Source organism: Labrus mixtus, chromosome 3, assembly GCF_963584025.1.
Source record: "Labrus mixtus chromosome 3, fLabMix1.1, whole genome shotgun sequence".
In the NCBI taxonomy this organism is placed as follows: domain Eukaryota; kingdom Metazoa; phylum Chordata; class Actinopteri; order Labriformes; family Labridae; genus Labrus; species Labrus mixtus.
This window is the reverse complement of record NC_083614.1, coordinates 28,771,614-28,792,094: the sequence shown is the minus strand read 5'-3', so window position 1 is coordinate 28,792,094 and position 20,481 is coordinate 28,771,614. Positions and strand designations below refer to the sequence as shown.

General features: G+C 41.5%; 1 protein-coding gene across 1 annotated transcript in view; it reads left to right on the top strand.

Moving 5' to 3' along the window:
- Positions 1-20,481, top strand: part of ap1m3 (adaptor related protein complex 1 subunit mu 3) — a 200,358-nt gene that overhangs the window by 179,446 nt on the left and 431 nt on the right. The window lies entirely within an intron of this gene.

Here is a 20,481-nt window from a genome sequence, read left to right as displayed (position 1 = left end):
CCCATTGGTGTGTTGGTCCAACAATGGACTTTGGTCAAACTTTTAATGTTTTGAGTAAGCCTCCAGTTTGTTGCCATTGACCAAGAAAAGCCCAGTCTGAAGGTGTAATGTCACATTATTTCCATGCAATTTAGAGGGTGTGAGATTCCTGCTCATACCCTGCATTTAGCCTGAACCCTGCACTTCAGACGACTTTCATTTATCATAAAAACGTCTGTCAAGAGTCTGTATTTTCTGACTTAAAGGACAAGGAATGTTAACATTTGATACTCATTTAAACAAGAAAGAGCCCACAGCTTTGCAATAAACAAACAACAAAACAAGGAAAAGAAACCAGTAAACAAGTAATGAGAAAGAAACAAAAACTAGGTCTGTGTGCAGTTCTACTAATACTGTGATTATATGCAGATGACATCACAATCTACGTGTGAAATGAAAACTGTAACTTTTCCACAGCAGTTCTTGCCAGGTGTTACTGAGTTTCTGATTGGCACATGGTTATTTCACAGCTTCCGTTTAGAGAAGGCTCTTTTAACAATAGCCTGCACATGTCAGAGTTCTGCATCCTCTGTAATATTTTTGTCAGGGCATCTGTGTTGGAACACACCTGTGCTATCGAGTTTTCTTTCAGTAAACCGGTGTGTCTGCTTGTCATTGTGTCAGTATGGTTCTCTCTGTTCCACTTCCTGACCAGCACCATGTCCAATTACAGCATCTATCAGGCTTTTCTTCTCTAAGCTCCCTATTCCCCTTCCCTGTGCTGTGTCATTTTTATTTCCGTCCTAGATCCACATATGTCTGTGGCTCTCCTTTAATCGCCTCCAGGTCAAACTCAGACTTCTCTTTTATTTTCTTCCTGTCTATTTTCCAATTCCTTGGTCCACTTATATTAACTTCCCATTCTTTTCTCTCTCATGTGTCAGTACAAACACATTTTGTACTCTACTAATTCAGTGTCCCCTAAGTCTACAGTTTATTTTTATGTATTTCTATTAACCTTTAACAGCCCTGGTTGGTAAATAACATTCATACATCCTTTATGTATCACTGAGAGCTCATGTACAAAACCAATATAACCACTTGAGGAAAACAGTAACACTGCTGCTGCATTCTGTTTGACACTAGACTTCTGCATGTATGTTTGTCTTCTTAATCTTGCGAATTTTCTTCTCCCCAGAGATTTCGAGTCATGGATTAAATCTGTGCCTCAGTCTGCACTGAAACGCACGGGGAGGAGGGATAAGACATGAGCAGATGGTTAGTGTGGGAAGAAGTGTGTTTGGTTATGTGCAAAGATATGTTTGCAGCGTGTCAATGTGTGATGAAATGCTTGTGAAAACTGGCACAGACTGCATCACTGTTTGTTATTGCTGTTAAAACTATTCTGCATTCTCATCATCACATTTAAGATCATATGTGTTTAACTTTTCATATAAGTCTGTCTGTTCTCTAAAAGTAATGCCCTGAAACAGTAAGTCATGCTTCATGTCTGTGTAATGCCCTGCAGCACTTGCTTTAAGAAGCCTTCCTCTGCCCTGAACAGGGATTATTGCTTGTAGAATAAAATAGAGAGTTCAAATAGATTTATTTGCACATAAAAAATAATTGCAACCATGCACTTTTTTTAATTCAGTAAACTACACAAACCCCACTGTGTGCTTTGAGTCTTGGACTGCAGATGTGCTTCGAAGACATGTTTTAGGAAAGTGGGAATGCACTGATTATGATAAAGGGCAGTTTTGATAAATTTGTGGTCAGGTTTCTTTTGCAATGTTTAATTTACAAAAGTGGACTCTCTTGAATTAGTTACAGCGGAGTCTCCTTGTGTCATGAATACTGTTTTTTTCATGTCCTTCTCATGTGTTTTGTTACTTTTTTACCGTTTACATGATTCAGCAAAATCTTAACACAGTTATGTCAGACATGTTCTGAAAACCGGTTTGTGCTTTCCAAAACCAATTTCTGAACCCTTTTAGATTCATGACTAGTTAAAGACTTAGTCATGAACACCAGTTGTTCAGGCTCAGTTCATCAGCTGTTGATGTTTTCACACAGGCACAAACTCCTGAAAACACAAACAGCAGTCAGTGGCTATTCTGGAGTCTGTTGGGGCCCAAGGCAGAAATCAATTGGGGGGCCCTCCAACCAGGGTTCAGCAGGGCAATGAGAGTGAATACTGTCAGATGGGCCCCCCTTAGGGAGGTTTCCTACTGTTATTGCAAAATTTGCACATTACGGGTGGTCGCTTTTGTTGAAATTTGTCAGCCCTCTGGGGCCCCCTACTGGCCTGTGGCCCCATGCAGTTGCCTGCCTTGCCTGTTGACAAGCAGCGCCTTTGACGCCCCCCGACACACACACACACACTTTTCCAGTGTCAATCATGGTGGCAGTGCAGTGCAGACTGCTTGATATATGTTTCCTAGAAAAGCTGAAGAGATATAGGAATTGTTGTGGGGGGACTGAAGGATCACCTGCAGCAAAGGGCCGAGGTTGGATTCGAACCCAAAGTTGCTTCGATGACGACGATAGCCTCTGTATATTGGACGAGCAACATAACCGCTACAGGCTATACCTGCCAATCTAATACGTTATCCATACTGGTCCTGAATCGTAAACACTCTAGGTGGCACAATGTTTCTGAAAACAAAGTAAAATGATAAGCCGGATGTCAAGAAATCATGGAGGATCGTCACTCCCTTTTTAAAAGGCTTCAGATGTCGACATTTGAATGATGCAAGTTTCTGGAAAGGCCTGGGTGATTTGGTTTTGGTTGTGGTTCCATTTCCTCTGAGCCCTTATTTTCACATGAAGATTGGATATCATCAAAAGTCATCGCCTTTGAGAAATGTCCTCCTGGCAATTTCTCAGTCCGTCTCTTTTCATCTGGTCATCAAATAAACGGACAGAGACCGGGGTAAAAAAAATTGAGGAAAGGGAGCTCATTTGCGCTCCTCTTTCTTTATTTAGAGAGAAGGAAAAAGAAAGAATTCGGTCTTTATGAGAAGATAACCTTTAGACTGCAGCTGTGTGCTCGCAGAGTAATTGTTTCCCTGAAAATGTGTTCCTCAAATGAAGCTTCCCCTCCTTCGGGGTTTGGCAGAATGTGAACTTATCGGCTCCATCTCTCTGTCCTGCTATCCATCTGTCTCTCTATTTATTCGGCGCTCCAGATTTCCTCCCTTTTCTCTCCCCAAATTCTCAAATTCTCTGCCTCTCACCCTCACACATTCCCTCTGTCCGCTGTTCAAGCATTATTGGAATTTTTACAGCATTTTGTTCATGATAATGACTCCACATCGCTGCTCATCTCTTTCCTAATTTTATGCTCTCTGCCAACTTTATTTGCTGTTAATCCACCGTTCTTATTCGCAGTGTCTCTCTCAAGATCACAATGTCTTTGGCTTGGCTCTCTCCATTTCAGCACCTCTCTCCCTCACCCTCCGTCCTATTGTCTTCCTTGATTATGCTTTTGATGGTAGAGGAGTTGGAGGGATCGCTCATAGCTCCCTCTCTCCTGCAAAGGCAGATAGGTTATTTTCTTTCATCTGATGATAGAAACAAAGTGATACTCTGCTCTCGTACACATTACTATTTTTCACACTGATTTCAATACAATCACTGTTATTTTGATTGTAAGCCTGGAAGCAGCAAACCGTAAAACTGAAATCTTGACCCTCCAATTGGTCCGGCCATCCTTTGCGGGTTAACTTCAACCTTTTGAGTCAACACTTTTGAAGAAGTTACTTCAGTTCTTACCTCTTGCCTTTGTCTCCTGCTTTGGAACAATCAAAGAGTGAGTTGTGTTTTTTCCCCCCACCAGGACATGAACTGTCTGACATCTCTCCTAATCCTGCTGTAACAACTGACAAAGTGCCTGTTCATGCCATGCTTGTGTGGGTGCGTGCACAGCAAAGATGACGTAGGAGAGGGTATCACACTGACCTTGATCTCCTGACCTTATATTTGTTTGGAAGTGGGCGAAAGTGCAGGTGCTCAAGCCCATTTTCCTTTGGATGCCATGTGTGCATGTGCCTGGTCAGGAGGTGTCTCTTTCTCTTGACGTGAAGAGCAGCTCCTCCTGAGGAAGCAACTACGAGATTTGAAGGCAGACTGTTTAGACAAAGCAAGATTTCTTCCCAGTTAAATAACTCTGAAGAGAACATACACAATATCGTCCAGGAAACCTGAGGAACAAAATGTGGGCATTTCACAACTGTTCTTTCTCTCTTCACTTTTGGTTTTGTGGTTAATTCCCCTAGCATTATCACTTCATTCCTTGGTGCAGTTTTTCTTAGATATTCTTGTATCAGTCAATAATTCCACCACTTCAGAGAGTTAGGACTCCAACACCTCTATCATGTGTTAGTTAATTTCTCTCTAAAGGCAGAGAGTATATTCGATATATATGGTGTGTCATTTATAAAATAAAAGAACATTAACCTCAGACATGTTTACAGGTCCAGCTCAGCACAGAGAAGAAACCGAGGCCAACTATGAGTAAAAATAGATTGAATCTGATGTCGCTTCATTAAGCTCTAATTCTGCGGCTGATGTTCCGGTAGTGTAGCGGTGGGATTGGGGCTAGGAAAGGGCACAAGGGTGGATGCCTGGATCAGTGCCCTGGCTCATTGCTAAATCCCATCGCTCATCCCTATCAGTATGGAAAGGATGAGAGTGGGTCTTTAGCCCCCCCCCCCCTTCCCCCGCCTCACAGAACACAGAGGCAGAGTGAGAATTTAATGTTTCAACTTGAAATGCGCCATTAGTGAACCTCTAAAATACAAATGGTTTAAGATCCCCTACAGATTAAGAATGTCTTCCACAAACTGGACCAGTTGCATAGCAATGGCACAGCTACAGGCTATAGGGGGGGGGGTTTAAGCACCGGCTTGATCTGTGACTCCAATCCACACTTCACTGTTTCTTTTTTCCCACCGTTGGAGGGCTGAGATGGCTTAGCGAGGAGCGAAAAGTGTCAAGCCCCTTAAAATCCCTGCCTAGGTTTTAAATAGCTGGCTGAGGCTATGGATAGTGTCATCCCCTAAACTTCCACCTCAGTACCTGTGCAAGGGAACTTTGGTTAGAGGAGCAAGTGGGGGGGCTAGATCGTAGATAGAATGGGATAACAAACTTATATTACTACAGAAAAGTGAGATTCAATTACCTCAGGTATAGAGTTGAAAAGCACGCAATTAACTAATAGTACAATGAGAACAATAAATTCTGTCCATATTACTTAATCAATACTTCAGCTGTAAACAGACATTACATTAAAAATGTTTTACTTTACGTTATTTTTTAATAAGGAACAAATGGCTCCAACTAGCTAGTAGCTGCCTGCCAGCTGTGGCTAAAGTTAGCCTGAGGCACACAGCACATGACAGAAGTAAGTTGCTTTCTGCTCACGATACTCACTAAAATAGTTTTTGCAATCTGTTCTAAAAAACAACAACAACCACATTACTTTAAAAAAAACACAGGTCTATAATTAAAAATGATAATAAAGCCAGCATCTACATGTGAGCTGTAGCTAATGTTAGCCCAAGGCATACAGCACATGACGAAGTAGATTTTTTTGCTCCGCTTAATTTACAGAATAAATGCGGATGGTCCTCTTCTTTACTGACCTGTCTTCAGTGTTGTGCGTCACAGTTTATTATGTTTTCGTTCTCATCTCTTTATTATTAGTTTCCTCTTTGTGTAGCATTTCTCTCCGACTATCTCTCCCTGTGAGTTTGTCCATCTCTTTCTCTTTCTCCCGTCGTTCTGCTTCCTGTGTGTGTGTGTGTGTGTCTCATTAGCGGATGCACACTGGTCCCATAGCAACCTGATGCCATCCTGTGACCCCTGTCTCTCAGCAGGCCTCCAATCAACACTCTGCAGGTGGCTCAGGTGGCAAGATGAAGGACCTCTCCTTAAATTCACCCCACCCTCGATTTGTTTCCTCGCACCCTGCCATAGGGACTTCACTTTCACTTTAGCTCCAAACAACTTTCTTTCCTACCACCCATTTGGACCATCAAGGGCTTACACTTTTAATAATTCATGCCTTTATAATTACACTGGAGTTATAAAGATGTAAGGTCAATATGCAGTGCAAATTGATGATTTGAGAAAAATCTCCATGCTTAAAACTATTTCTGACCCTAAACCTTCTGTATGACATCAAAGTAATCCTGGGCTTTTCAGAGCTGCGCGTATCATGAGGTCTGTTCAATAAGCAGCTGGTGTTTACAACATGCTTGGAAAAAATAGAAAACAGCAGCTTTTCCTGCAACAGCAGCATAATGAAAACACCAAAGCAGGACATGCAGAAATATAGAGCTGGAGCTATATCTGGGCCATATTTCTGCTAAAGCAGCTTTATTTGGCTCGGTTCAGTCGGGCTGAAGCCAAAACAAAAAGTGTGACAGAGACAGATTAAACTCAGCTTCATCAGGCACAGGACTGAGGAAATCCCAGGGTATTATTTAGAATATTTTCTCACCTGATATGAATGTTTGCTCACCTGATATGATTTAATGTGGGTCTCATAAGTGGATGCAGCCACATCTAGCGGCTGGCGCTCGGTTATAGAGTCGTCGCCTCTCAACCGGAAGGTCGAGGGTTCGATCCCCAGCTGAACAACATGTCCGATGTGTCCTTGGGCAACCCTGCATTGCTCCCGCTGCTTCGGTGACGGTGTATGAATTGATTAGTGTTGTACTTACTCTCTGATGTACGTCGCTTTGGATAAAAGCGTCTGCTGAGTGAATTGAATTGTAACTATCTAGCATATATGACTAAAACAGTAAGAGGAGGTATGAGCCACTGATAGAGAACTGCAGGTTGCATGATGCTTTTTTTTGGTAATATAAACAGGCCATCAATCAAACATCAATTAGGATACAAGAGTTCAGACGCTTTGGCTCAAGATAAGTCTGCTGTCTTTTGTTGTTTTAGCAGTTTGCCTGTTAGTGTAACCCAGTTTATTTTGTGCTATGCACGGCTGTCAGCAATTTACCAGACATCTGCCCTGCTCATTGCAGCTTGGTCAGCTGCACAAGGCAACAGAATATGGAGCTATAGGTACCCCTGAATGAATCCTGTTCGGTAGCTGCTCTCTATATTGTTGTGTTCCTGTGGCCTTGACGACAAATGACATAAAAAAGTGTGAAAGCCTGCTTCGGGTTGGCCCTGATGAATCAAACCACTTCTTTTCAAGTAACGTAACATATGCTGCAGATGTTATAATGTCAGTTATAACACGTAAACATAACTTAAGTGAATTATAAACTGCCTTTTTAAAACGTCACCAGATATTGCATGATTACTATCCTCAAAGTTTCACCTGATTTGCATATTTATATATTCTTTGCATATTTACATAAGCCTGCAGATGCAATTCTTACACTGCATTGAAACCATAGACTGGAGGATCATTTACACTGAAGCCTCTCTGTCAATCAAGTAACAGGCAGAGAGGTGGAGCTGATGTGTGCCCATCAGTCAGATCAGCCACGCCCCTTTTTATGAATAACTCTTTGCCTTAATATTATCAAAATGAACGAGTTATACAAAAATGAATTCAATACAGGGGCTGCAGACAGAGAAATTAGCTATTCAGACCAAGTGTGTTTTTTCATCCAGGCTGTAAACATGTTTATTTCTGCAGTGAAAAATGGCCATTTTAGAATAGGTGTGTGAAGCCGTTTTCACATATGCACACCGGATAATATCTAGATAATTACAGGAGGACTTCTCCGGAGATTCTCCCGACCTAGCCGTTCACATATGCTCCTCACAGTGGGGGACTTTCCCTGTCAGAGGGGAGGGGGGCTCGGGGGATTTCCCGAGGTAAGACGTGACGTAAATAAACAACGCGGAAGTAGCGGCTGAAGCAACAGAGTCCGCTACACAACGCTATAATGAGAATATTTGTCTTTATATCAATGCTATGTGTAATCCAATGGAATGACAACATCCACAAAAGAGAGGAGAACAACATACTGACGAACAGAAAACAGAATGCAGACGTTTAATTACGTGCACGGAGATCGTAGTGGTCGCGTGCAGACACTTTAGCCGGTCACTATATAAACGTCATTCTCTTTCTATTGGCTCAAATTGAAATCTCCGGAGTATATGCTGACGTGTTCAGACATCAACTCACTCGGATATTCTGGGGATAAAATACTAGGGTAAAGTCTGCGCGAAAAATGCGGCTGTTTGCGTTCACACATAGACTAAAGAACCTCCGGGTAGCCAAATCTCCAGAGTTTTTCAGTATGTGTGAAAAGGGTTTATGTGACTTCCAGGGCTTTTGCAAAAATCCTCATGTGGACGTTCAAGGAACTGCAGTTTTTTTCACTTCAGCCTTGGCTTCATTTTTCAACACCAGAGGTTGCCGCTTGATTGATACCGAGATCTTCATATTTTGTGAGGAAAATGTGACTTGTACCGTTTCTTTTGACATTTCGCTCTTTTGATTTTGGTGTTCACTTTATGGACTATGCAGTGGGACTTGAACTCTCTCAGTGCCTGCCAATATTGTTGTCTGATAGTCAATTGACAATAGGATTAGAAATATATAAATATTTTAAAGTAAACAACCTTCATTCAAACAGTTACACAAAGAACACACTTATTTAAGAAACAAGTTTGCACTATAGGAGAACTATTGCACAGATGTTTATTGACATCAGCCAGAACATTTTTGATTAAAAATAAAGTATATATCTATATATATTGCACTACTGGAAAAAAACCTTTAATGTTACACAATGTTGATGAACTTCTCATCGGGTTTAGGTGTCATTACAGTAATTTCAAACTGACAGATATCACTGCTTGATGACTCACTGCAAATGTTGCCGCGCAGAAACACATTCCCCCTTCTCTGATTGACGGCACAGCTTACTGAACCACACTAATCCGTCTTTACTGTAGTACACTTGTCTAACAACATCTCCTCGTAGACCCAGCATGCACACACACACACACACACCTGTACAGTAAATAAAGTCCTTTTGAAGCCGTGGAAACATTGTCCCACTTCAATCATTTGCATCATGCTCAGTAGAGAAACAGGCACATCTGACATCTGTGCACCAGACCAAGCAGTGAAATATTTCAGGTGATGCAGCTATTTTTAGCACACTTTCCTGTGCTGAAACTTCTGTCTCTTATTAATGAGGCTGCTCGCTGCATAACTTGAATATTAAGCTCTATGTCATGGTCTGTCTGCAGCGTCCTTCTGCTGTTTTTGCACTCAAAAAAAAGGTTTGCGGCCTCATACTGCCTGAGCTTAGTCCGTCGATTTGTATAAATAGTCTTACTGATATACTGACAAAATGTTTTATTGCTTGTAAGTCCAATGGATCAGAGAAGCCATCAAAAATCTCTCTTCAGAGGCGTGTTGAGGATAAAGAGAGGAGGAGAAGAAGTGTTTTATCAAAGGCTTCTGCACAGATCTTCATAGTAAGAGGCTATGTTGACTTGCTTTCAAGCCTTTTAGTAAGAAAATCTCAGTTTGAAGCAGAAGGAGTTCTCTGCAATGTTTTCAGAAACTATTTCTGTGCACCCATTAAACTCTCAGTCTCTTTCTATTTCTTTCCCTTTCTCTCGAACACACACACACACACACACACACACTGCTGCCTGTTCACTCGGGAGCTCCACACTAAAGACAAAGCCTCTGTCAAGTGGGATTTAGCGGCGACATGGGGCAAAGTTGGCCGGGGACCGTGAGTGACATCATTTGGAAGTGGAGCCTCTTCTGCATGAACAGGAGGGTTATAAAAGGAGCTGGAGGAGGAGGAGGACAGAGAACGGTGATGATGTGACAGGCATGTTCAGTGTGTATGTGAGAGAAAGAGAGTGTGTGTGTGTTTATATTCCCCCGCTGTGCATGATGCTGGTCCGTCTGTCTGTCATACTTTGAAAACATGAGATAAGCGTGATGGATGTCGTAAGTCGTTGTCTGGCAGGTTTTTAATCACATTACAGTGAGTGAGAGATACACAGACACAGAGGAAGAGAGGAGACACCTTCCAGGCTGTATGCAATACAAACAGGGAAGTGATGTCGTCTTTGTCAGAGACATCATGTTCTGTAGGCTTTATCCATTTTTTTTTTACTGATTCATGCTTACACACACACACACACACACACACACACACACAATATGACTTGTCTTGCAAAAAACTCCGGGTGGATATGATGTGTTTAACTCTTCAGATGGCCATCTTCCACAATGATGAATTTCTAATGACTAAAATCCAACACTGATGAAACATTAAACACAAAGGCAGACAAGTGTGTTGGAGGGATTTACAGGGATTTATCAGATTTACTGTACATTTCACACACACGCAAAAAAAGAAATAGAGCAAACAGAGGCTGGTCCATGAACACAGACGCTAAAAGTGAGTCAAACTCTTCTCGCCCTCTGATTGACTCATCCTGTTAAGGAGTTTATTTTAAGGTATCATCCTACTTTTCCCGTCCCATTAGGGAGTTTTCCAGCGTTACATTGCACCCCCTCGTTCTTTCTAACGTGGGCTTCTTTTTATGGCAACATCTCAAAGCTCCTGGTCGTGGATATCGACACGTAATGGGGTCTCAACATAAAGTAAGAACTTGACGTGCTAAAAGGTGGACAAAAGGCTCGAAGGCTTGACTTCTTTCCATTGAACTAGATTTTGATTCAGTGATATTGGAATAAAAAAAGCGTGGCCTGTTAGCTTAGCTAGCACTCTGTCAGGGTCTCTCTGAAATCCGCCGCAAATGTTCAGTATTTTTCGGAAACGAGGCATTAAAGATGAATCAACAACAATCCACCAATTTAAAAAAAAAACACTTGGAAAACAACAAACTTCCTTTTGACTGGCAGAAAACTTCAACAGAACCAGACAAAGAGTGAGACAGACAGATGGGCAGGGAGACAGCGTGATGGGGATCTCCCTCCACTTTCCAACCCAACACAGTTTAGGCGGTCTGGTTCTGCCCGAGGTTTCTGCCTGTCCTCACTGCTGTAACTTTGCTAAATGTAGCTCCAAGTGCTCATGGAGCGTTAATGTTGGGTCTTTGTAGATAATACAACAACGAGTAATGTCTAAACCTGCTCTTTTTGTTAAGTGTCTTGTGAAAACTGGCGCTATACAAATAAAGACAGTTTGATTGATTGATAGGGAGAAAAACATAGAGACAGGCAGATGGACAGACAGACACACACATTAGGACAGACAGACATGGAAAATGACTGACAGACAGACGGGGCGACGGATAGATGTACACGGCAAATAAAATAAAACAAAAGACAGATAACACAGACTCATAGTTACAAAGCCCATGATGCTGTATTTTTTTTATTAACAATATCCATCCATCCATTTTTCTATACCGCTTTTCATGTTCAGGGTCGCAGGGCACTGGAGCCGAAACCCAGCTGTCATTGGGCGAGAGGCCGGGTACACCCTGGACTGGTCACCAGTCAATCACAGGGCTGACATAAAGAGACAGACAATATATAACCAATATGAACTTTAATAACGTTCATAACAACGATCCACAGGAACCAAGAACACAAACTCTTGACTCTGCAACAACATGAACTGTGCTCTCATGTATAGTTCTCTCCTGACTCCTAACACTCTCAGCAGCTGTAGCGTTCAGTCGCACGGACACATTGTGTATTTATGTCATTCCTCGAACCTGCTCTGTCTTTTCTAAGAGTGCTTTTTAATGTATCTGCTCCCTCTTCTTGGAATGAGCAACAGAGTCACCTGAAACTAGATTATTGTATAAGCATGGGTAGATGCTTATACAACTCTATGCTTAGAAGATTATAAAACAGGATTTAAGGATTATTTGACCTATGAATGCACGTGTCTGCCTGTTGTTTCATCTTTTGTGTGGAACTTTTTTATGCCGCTGTCTTTTCGGGGACTCTGTTGTAAAAGTGATTTTGTATCTCTTTGGGAATAATCATGGACAATAAAGGTTCAAGAGAAAATTAGGAAAAACTATATTTAATGTAACACTATACATATATAATATTATATACTGAGTTTAGACAAGATTATTTATTTAAATACCCATGACAACTCTTGAACAGTAGCCAAAGACGGGGCACTGGTGGCCTGGCGGCTGGTGCGCTTGCCCCATTGTGCGGAGGCTGTGGGGCCCGGGTTCAGATCCGGCCTGTGGCTCCTTTCCCGCATGTTGTTCCCAACTCTCTCTGTCCCTGATTTCCCACTCTGTCCTCTGTCCTATCTCTAAATAAAGGTAAACAAACCTTTTAATAAAAGAAAAGTAGCCAAAGAGAATGGTTGCTAGATGTCACTTTCACTTTATGTAACTCGTCGGATTCTTCTTCACATGAATTTTGCAGCAGCAGTCTCTAGTTTAAGATTATTGCGCTTTCTGAGATCTTCACCGTGGAGTGAGAGGACAGGAAGAGACCCAACAGGCATGTGCCAGTCCACTCGTCTGTCTTTGTTCTGCCTTGTCTTTCGTTTGCACGTCCATGGAGCGTTAAAACTGCCTCACTCTTTCTATTAATCCCAGCAAACATTACCTGGATGCTCACTGAGCTGCTTCATTATGATGACAGAATCCACACAGACCTCTGCTGCACTCCATCAGTCTATATGCAGCGGAGGAGAAGTGCAAACCTCTGCACTGTGATAATAAGCCACCGGGCTTTTCCCAAAGAGAATAATGAACCTCCAAGTGTGCAGTCTGAAACACTTTGTTCAACTTTCTTGTACAACCACCTCCATTAATATACACAGGTGTTATTTAATGAGCCATTCGCATGTTTCACTGTACCGGCCGTCTGTACTTAGACTTGCATCGCTTAATCTTTGAGACAAGCATATGTGGATGTTTTCTTCTTCACACTTTTCAAAGCATTTCCAATCATTCTTTTTAGGTAAATTTGTTTCTTCTGAGTTGTTCCCAGTTGCAAATTATTAAAGTCATACAAGTTCATTATAAAGGAAAAAATCAGTTTAAGAATCAGATAATAAATGTGGGAAAAGGGCAGGAACACCTATACTGAAAGTTATCACATCATGTTGAAATACAAAAAATAAATGAAACTTAAAATTGATTTCTAATAGTAAAAATACATTAGAAAATAAAAATATAACTTAATACGACAAACAATTGACTAATGAAGATAGAAAAAGATGGAAAATACCTCAACCTTTTCATTTGCATGATACAAACGTGGATGACATGTGCACAGTACTGACAGTCCCTATATAGTGCAGGTGATGGCATGTCATTTCATAAAAAGAGGAAGTAATTCAGCCAGCTTGTGTGTGGTGAATCTTCTCATTTCACTTTCTTGTTTAGTGTTTTATTACGTACCTCTTTATGTTTCCATAATTATTACAGTTTCTTTTTCAGATCTTTTATCTCATTTGACTCCTCACTATGGATGCTCCACTCACATGCATGAACTCTGCTGCATTGGCTTATTGATTTATTGATCGGTTCGATTAATTGATTAATGATGGATGGGTAGAGGGGTCAAAAAGGTCAACGGGTGACAGTTAATGTTTCTGAACCAACACCATGTCATGTTGTATTTGGTGTTTGTTCACACTATATTCACACAAAATGAAGAAGCACATCTGAGGATTGATCGCACAAAAGAGAGCACACAAAATACTAAATGTTTGGGAAAATTAAGACCTATCAGGAGCAGCTGGAAGATGACCACAAAATCCAAAGCCTGAGGCCAGACGTAGTTAATAGGCTACCTCGAGGGGAGTTCGGATGAAAGCAGTTTTTGAGGCACAGTTGTTGCTCAGCGCCCTGCATGCTTTGTTTGGGAGGACCTGCTCTAAAGCACCTGGTGGGGCGCTAAGAGGATAATAGAGGTTAGAGGGGAACACCTCTCACACAGAAGGGAACTGCCAGCTCTAACAGCGCCACGATCCTGAGATAAACATCCCTGCAAAGACATAGTGTAGTGTAAGGATCACTTAAGGTTGAGATGAAAACCTGTTTGGATGCTCACTATTTTAGCAAGAACACGATTTCTGCTGAATAATAGTCTGTATTATGTGAGCACTGATAGCATAGCTGTCATGTCTTGTGCCCGCTGTACAGAGGCAACGGTCCTTGTCACAGTGGCTGTGGGTTCAAATCTGACCCCGCCCCTTTTTGCATGTCATCTCCCTCTTTCTCCTCCAAACATTTCCTGTCTCTCTTCAGCTGTCCTAGAAATTCTCGAAATTGGCCTTCAAAGTCTTGAAACCACTTTTTGAAGGTCTCGTCTCAGAATCTAAAGCATTTTTACACGGCCTTGTCTCGGTCTCGGACTGGGCGGACTCTGGATTTTAAATCAAGACCACCACCGATGTGCTATTTTGCCAAGTCATTACTGTGATTTGAAGGAAAACGCCTCTTTTTCAAAAGAACAAATAACTTGATTAGATTTTTAACCCCTGCTTATGGCCGCAACCTTCCCGGTGTTATAGTCTGAACAAGATGATTTTATAGAGATATTTATGGTCTTGGTCTTGACTCGGTCTCAATCCCTACTGTAAATGTCTCGGCCTTATCTTGGTATCGGGGCGCTCTGGTCTTGGGTATGACTTGGTCACGGTTAATGTTGGTCTTGACTACACTAGTCCTATCACATAGAGGCAAAAAGCTCCAAAAAGAATCTGTATTTTCTCCCTCAGTTGTTCCTCCTTATTTCTGTTTCTCTATTAGACTGGGATCAAATATTTATGCGTCTCTCCTGCTGCCGTGATTGATGGTAAAAATGAAATACTGCCACAGGGAACAAGCGCCATATCGTCTTTGTAACTGCAATTAATATTACACGACCTGTTTATGAAAGGGAAACACAGGCAGGTAGAACAGCGTGCTCTCTCCACACCTCACCATTCTGTGTGTGTTTTTGGATTCTCCGTGCTGTGCAAACAACATATGGTGTGGATTTCCTGAACCAAAAGAAATGTAGGCAGTTATCCTGGGAACTAATGTAATGAAACAAATAGGTTTGCCGTCATGTGGGAGAATCCGGGAGAATACGCCTCTGACCCATTTCTTGCTCCAGACCATTAGTTGAAGAAATCAGGGCATATGGTGTTGGTAGAAGGGTGCCTTTTTGTGTGTGTTTGGGCTGGGAAAAGGGAGCTTGAGTGAAACAGTTTTGTTTGGAGGACGATGTTTGTTGTGGTATTATGTAGCCTGGAGCAATGGCTCCCTGAGTAGAGTCAGCTAACCGTGCTTCTCCCTGATTTCCTCCTCAGATTAAGATGGGTACACACTAAAAGATAACAGGGCGGATTTCAGGCCTGATTTTCCTCTTTCTGACAATTTTCTTGATGGTTCTAAAGATTATCTTGACTTGATATTCCTGCGGTGTGAGGTTTGTTGAGAGTGATTGAATCTGCTCCGTGAAGCGTCAAGGCCCCACAGATTTTAAAAAGCAAATATTAAACATGTTTAATTCTTATGATCCGATATCCTATTTTGTGGGGGGAGGGGGGGTGTGTGGGCTGAATCCAAGAATAGCCCAGCACGGACTCTGTGGACTTTCACATTGAACGGAAGAATAACCAATCAGGAGGCAAGCTGAAGTTTTTACTCACTCCCATCTCTTGCTACACTTACAGCCCATGTTCACGTCATCTCCACGACTTCATTCAGAGTTTTTTTTATTTTTTCTTCATTAATTTTCAGGGATGAGAAGTACAAAAACAATTGTAGATTGTTACTGTTAGTCGTCGGCCATGTTTGTTAACTCAAAAGTCACAGTGACTGCGAGAGATGTTGGGAGAACAGTTTTTAGAGTTGGGACTCTGGTTGTTCATGAATGGAATCTGTTCATGTGTGTTGTACAGCTTTAGTCATCTCATTGCTCTCAATAACACTATAGGTACAAAACTGTTTATCCATCAATATGTTTTGTTCATGTGTGGGGTCTCATGTTTTTAGGTTTTAAAAGTCTTTAAGAGTGGGCCAGGCCTCAGTTATAATGCAAATACAAGACAGAGTGTATGATTGCTGTTATAAGCCACATCAAAGAGACACAACAACTAAACATGATGCATAGAAAACTTGTTTTTGCTCTGAATTTGTGCAGTGTTTTTCATATGTCTAGTCCAAAAATATCCCCCCAAAAAATTAAACAATTCATTTTTTCAGAGAGCAAGAACAACACAAGTGTTGCAAATGTAAATAGAGAAAAAAACCCTCTTTTCCCACCACCGCCCTTTCTTTAAGGTATTCAGACTGGGTATAAGGCTGGACAAAGGCCATCTCACTAAATCTTCTCTTGACCTATTTGAATCGCCTCTCATTGGGCTTAGGCCCCATGATGCCAGCACGAGCTGATTTAAACTGACCCCTATCATAGAGCACAGGAGGGACTCAGCAGAGGAACACGCCAGAGCCCCATTCTCGCTGTCTAAGTCCTTACACTTAATCCCCGGGGGAGGTTGTTTGTGAGCAATATCGCTACAAGAGTAAAGCGAAACCCCCTGTGGAGAAAACCAACCGCAGTGTGTATGCCCAGCGCTTCACTGCTTCATCTCCCTCCTCCTTTTTCTCACTTCTTCTTTCTACCAAGACAACCGAATCTCACATCTAATCCTCCCCGTCAAACATACAAACACATGGCTTGACATACTGCACTTCCACACAACCTCCATCAATCTACCTTCATATCTCTGACTCATTGCCTCTCGCATCAGGGTGAACATGCACGCTCACACACCTGCCCAACCCTGCCTAAATGACATAACTCACTTTAACATGATAAGCTGAGTCAGCACTTTTCTCTTTCATTGGCTTGTGTTCGATCACAGGCCGTCTGTGATTTCCGTTCTCAGTCCAGCGCTACATAAATCATTCTTCTTCGCTCTCTTTTTTTCTGCTGGACAATCCAGGAATTACTTAAAAACACAACATTTTGGCCCAAACACTGTTGGCGAGAATGTCTCGTCTGGAAACACTCCCTTAAAATGGAATTTGTCAATAATAACACAACATCAGTTAATAGTCAATAAGACAGAAGAACCCTCGTAGGGTTGTGTGTCTTGTTTGAAGACCCTTGAACAGGGCTGAAATGCTGTAAAAAAAAATAAAAAAAAAAATTAATCACGCTCTATAACATCTAAGGTAGAACATGTTCTAACTTCCAACTCATTAAACGTGCAGTATGTAGATTCCGCTGCCAGGGGGCCCTCAATCAAAAGAACAGCAAAAGATGATGTCGAGGGGCTGGCGGGGAATCATGCGAGTGCTTATATCAGCTACCCCAGCCCCACCCCCGGTGGTCAAGACGAATGGGCGAAACAGACCTGAGGAAGAGAATATGATTACAGACGATGTATCCAACTAATTTTACATGACGTTTTTTTATCACAGCACCACAAACAGCAACAGTACGGCAGCTTTCAGTAGCAGTTAGCTCTTCCTCATGCAGCGGTCCTTGACGTAACATCCGGTATTTCCACGGCAACGATAACGATGTCGTGTCTGTCATGGTCGACGCTACAAAAGACGCGGGGAGTTACAACTATAAAACTAAGGATTTCTCTGGCTTTGATGACTGTTGGTAATATTTGAGGTGATGAAAGTACTCAATGAGAAAAAATCTATAACATTATAACAGGTTTAGATCATCTTAAATTAATGTAGACATTTTGTTGCCATCCTAAGCAGACTTCTCACTCTTTATACTAGGCCACCTTGTCTTTATTTGGTTAAGAAAGCTGCAGAGAGACAGGTATGGGGGGAGAGAGAGAGAATGGGGAAAACAGCATCATTGTCGGGAGTTGAACCTGCGTCAGGCAGGACAAAGACTTTAGCCTCTGTACATGAGATGCCAGCTTTACCAACTAAACCAGCACGCTACAGGTTCATACCTATTTTGACTTCTCAGAACACTGCCAAAGCTGCCATTTATGAGAAATTGGTTGTAAAGTATAGCAGTTTCACGAGTCTGAATTAAAGTCTTATTGGAAACTTTGAGCCTCAGCGAGACAAAGGGAAAATAGGATTGCAATAACAAGCGGGAGAGCGAGGATTAATTTCTAGTACTACTGCTTGTTTGCTTAGTTTGCAACAGAGCGAGAGAAAAGGAAGACTATTACGTCTTGTTTATTGCTCTCCTGCTGCTGTTGTTTACTGCTTGGACAGAGGGATTAGGGCTGATCTTAATTTTCCGTCTTCATCCTCTTGTTCTTAATTCCAGTTAAATGCTTGTCTGAACACAAGCCAGGTCGTCCCTATAGCCTACTTTCCATCTCACTTCATTAACATTGTTGCCGCACTCCAGCTAAATCTCTGCTGAATGGCAGAACATTGGACAGCCCTCGTGTTTGACGGGGGAGACGCACTGCACACTCACAGAGTCGTGACTTCTGACCTCGGCTGCGTGTTTAACATTTCTGATCTCCTGTACCAAAAAGAAACAAGGATGTGCAATGGAGACAATCAGCTTGTGGCTGTGTTAAATTCTCTAATCGTTAAATATTGATGAACGTAATGTGACATCTCCAAAAATGTAAATTCTTTCTGTTTTTGTTTGTGTGTGTTTGTTTAGTTTCCGTCAGAGAGGTAAAAAGGTTGAGATGTTTCCAGGAATGTGTTTGACATTTTGTTTTTTCTAACTATTTCAAATGTTAACAAGCATGCCTGAGCGGCTTAAATATCAATAGAGACTGTTGTGCCATCGCACGAGAAAAAGCCTGCGGTAGAAAAAGTACAAACTGAAATTACACATCAATCTACCTGCTATTTGGATGGAACAGAACAAAGTTTCCTGTGCGCACATGGAAATTAGACACAGCGTGTTGGGAAAATAATTGGAAATGCCAATTGTGATTTGCATTTAGATGAGCAGATTTTCATTCGGTACTGATATTATTATGATCAGGCCTGTGGGAAATAACTGTGCAGGTGAGAGAGAGAGAGAGAGAAAGGGGGAGAGATAGAGAGAGAGTGTCAGTGCTGACCGAGCAAGGTTCACTGCTGCAGAAATAAAACCCTGCTCATTTATATACATTCAGTCGTGCTCATAGAGACGGCAAGCTAATAATAGCTCCATTTAGTGTTGTCATTGTTGGTTAAAATGGAGGGGAAGGGAATATAAAGGTTCATATCTGAACACATTTTCATTGTTATAACTGTGACTGTGATTTGTGCCAGAGGTAAATATTGGCAGGAAACGTATGAAAGAAAAAGCCATGTCCTTAAAACATATCACCAACAAAGAAATTAGCTGCATTTCTTATGAAGACATTAAGCGAAAGTTGTTAGTTGAAGGATATTGAAACATCTATGCTCCATATTTCCATGATGTCATGTTCAGGTGGGGAAGATAAAATGCAGTATAATGTTACACCGCTGTGATCCTGGTTTACTTTTTAAACCAGTACTACTTGTATTTTTTTGGGAAATGTAACAATCTTTGTCTTTTCTGTGAATCTGTTTTGCTTCCTGATTGATTAGAGACTAAGAGGCGATAAAAAAGTAAAAATCTGAAATGTAATGAGGCCATGAGTCCGGGTTAAAAGACATATTTATCAGCCAAATTGCTGCTATCTGACAGCAGCTAATGTTAGCATTATCACAAGTTCGTAACATTAGCTAAGAATTAACATCTTACCTGTCTTCTCCTAAAACACTTTCAAATAGTTATTCTAGCATTGAGCAAGCTAATGGTTGTACTGGGTAGGTAGAAAGGAATATTAGATATCAGCTATTGTTTAATGCTAACATTAGCTAAGTCATTTAAGCTAGTTTAAGGAGATCTATTAAACTTAATATCCACGTTTGGGACTCCTTCTAGTAACGTCTCGTTTAGAGCATTAGGAAACCACGTCCGCCAACAACTGTGTATCTTAGTGTTTTAAAAAAACTTTGCCCAGGTTAAGTGTGGACATCCAACATCGTAATATTATATGAATATATTTAAAAAAGAATCAGCATAATGGATGTCATTTAACACTGATGTGATAGCAGATTCCAAAAGTCCCACATCAGTGGGGGCAATCCTTGTGGTTTACAAAAATCCCTTAACAACAGTTATCTTGCAGATTACATTTAGATGCCCCCACATATGAGATTTAAAGTTTTCATTTCCTCAGAAGTCTGTCCGAATTGGTTAGGGATAACATTTCTCCCAGAGCGATACAACAGTGTGGATTTGTAGTTCCCAGACTATGTGGGTTGTGTTCTTCAGAAAAAAAAACTTGAATCATCCAAGCAGAAAGCTGACTTCTAGTCTGGATTTCTTCAAAAAACATGTCTTTAATCATGCTGTTGTAACCCTAAGATTAAGCTTTTCTAAGTCCTGTTAGACATGACGCGAGGATGTAAGAATCAATATTTGGTAATCCAGCTCAAGCTGTGAGAACTTCTGACTCATCGCTCTCTCCTCTCCTCTCCTTCTCCTCTCTCCTCTCCTCTCCTTCTCCTTCTCCTTCTCATTCTTCTCTCCTCTCCTCTCCTATTCTCTTC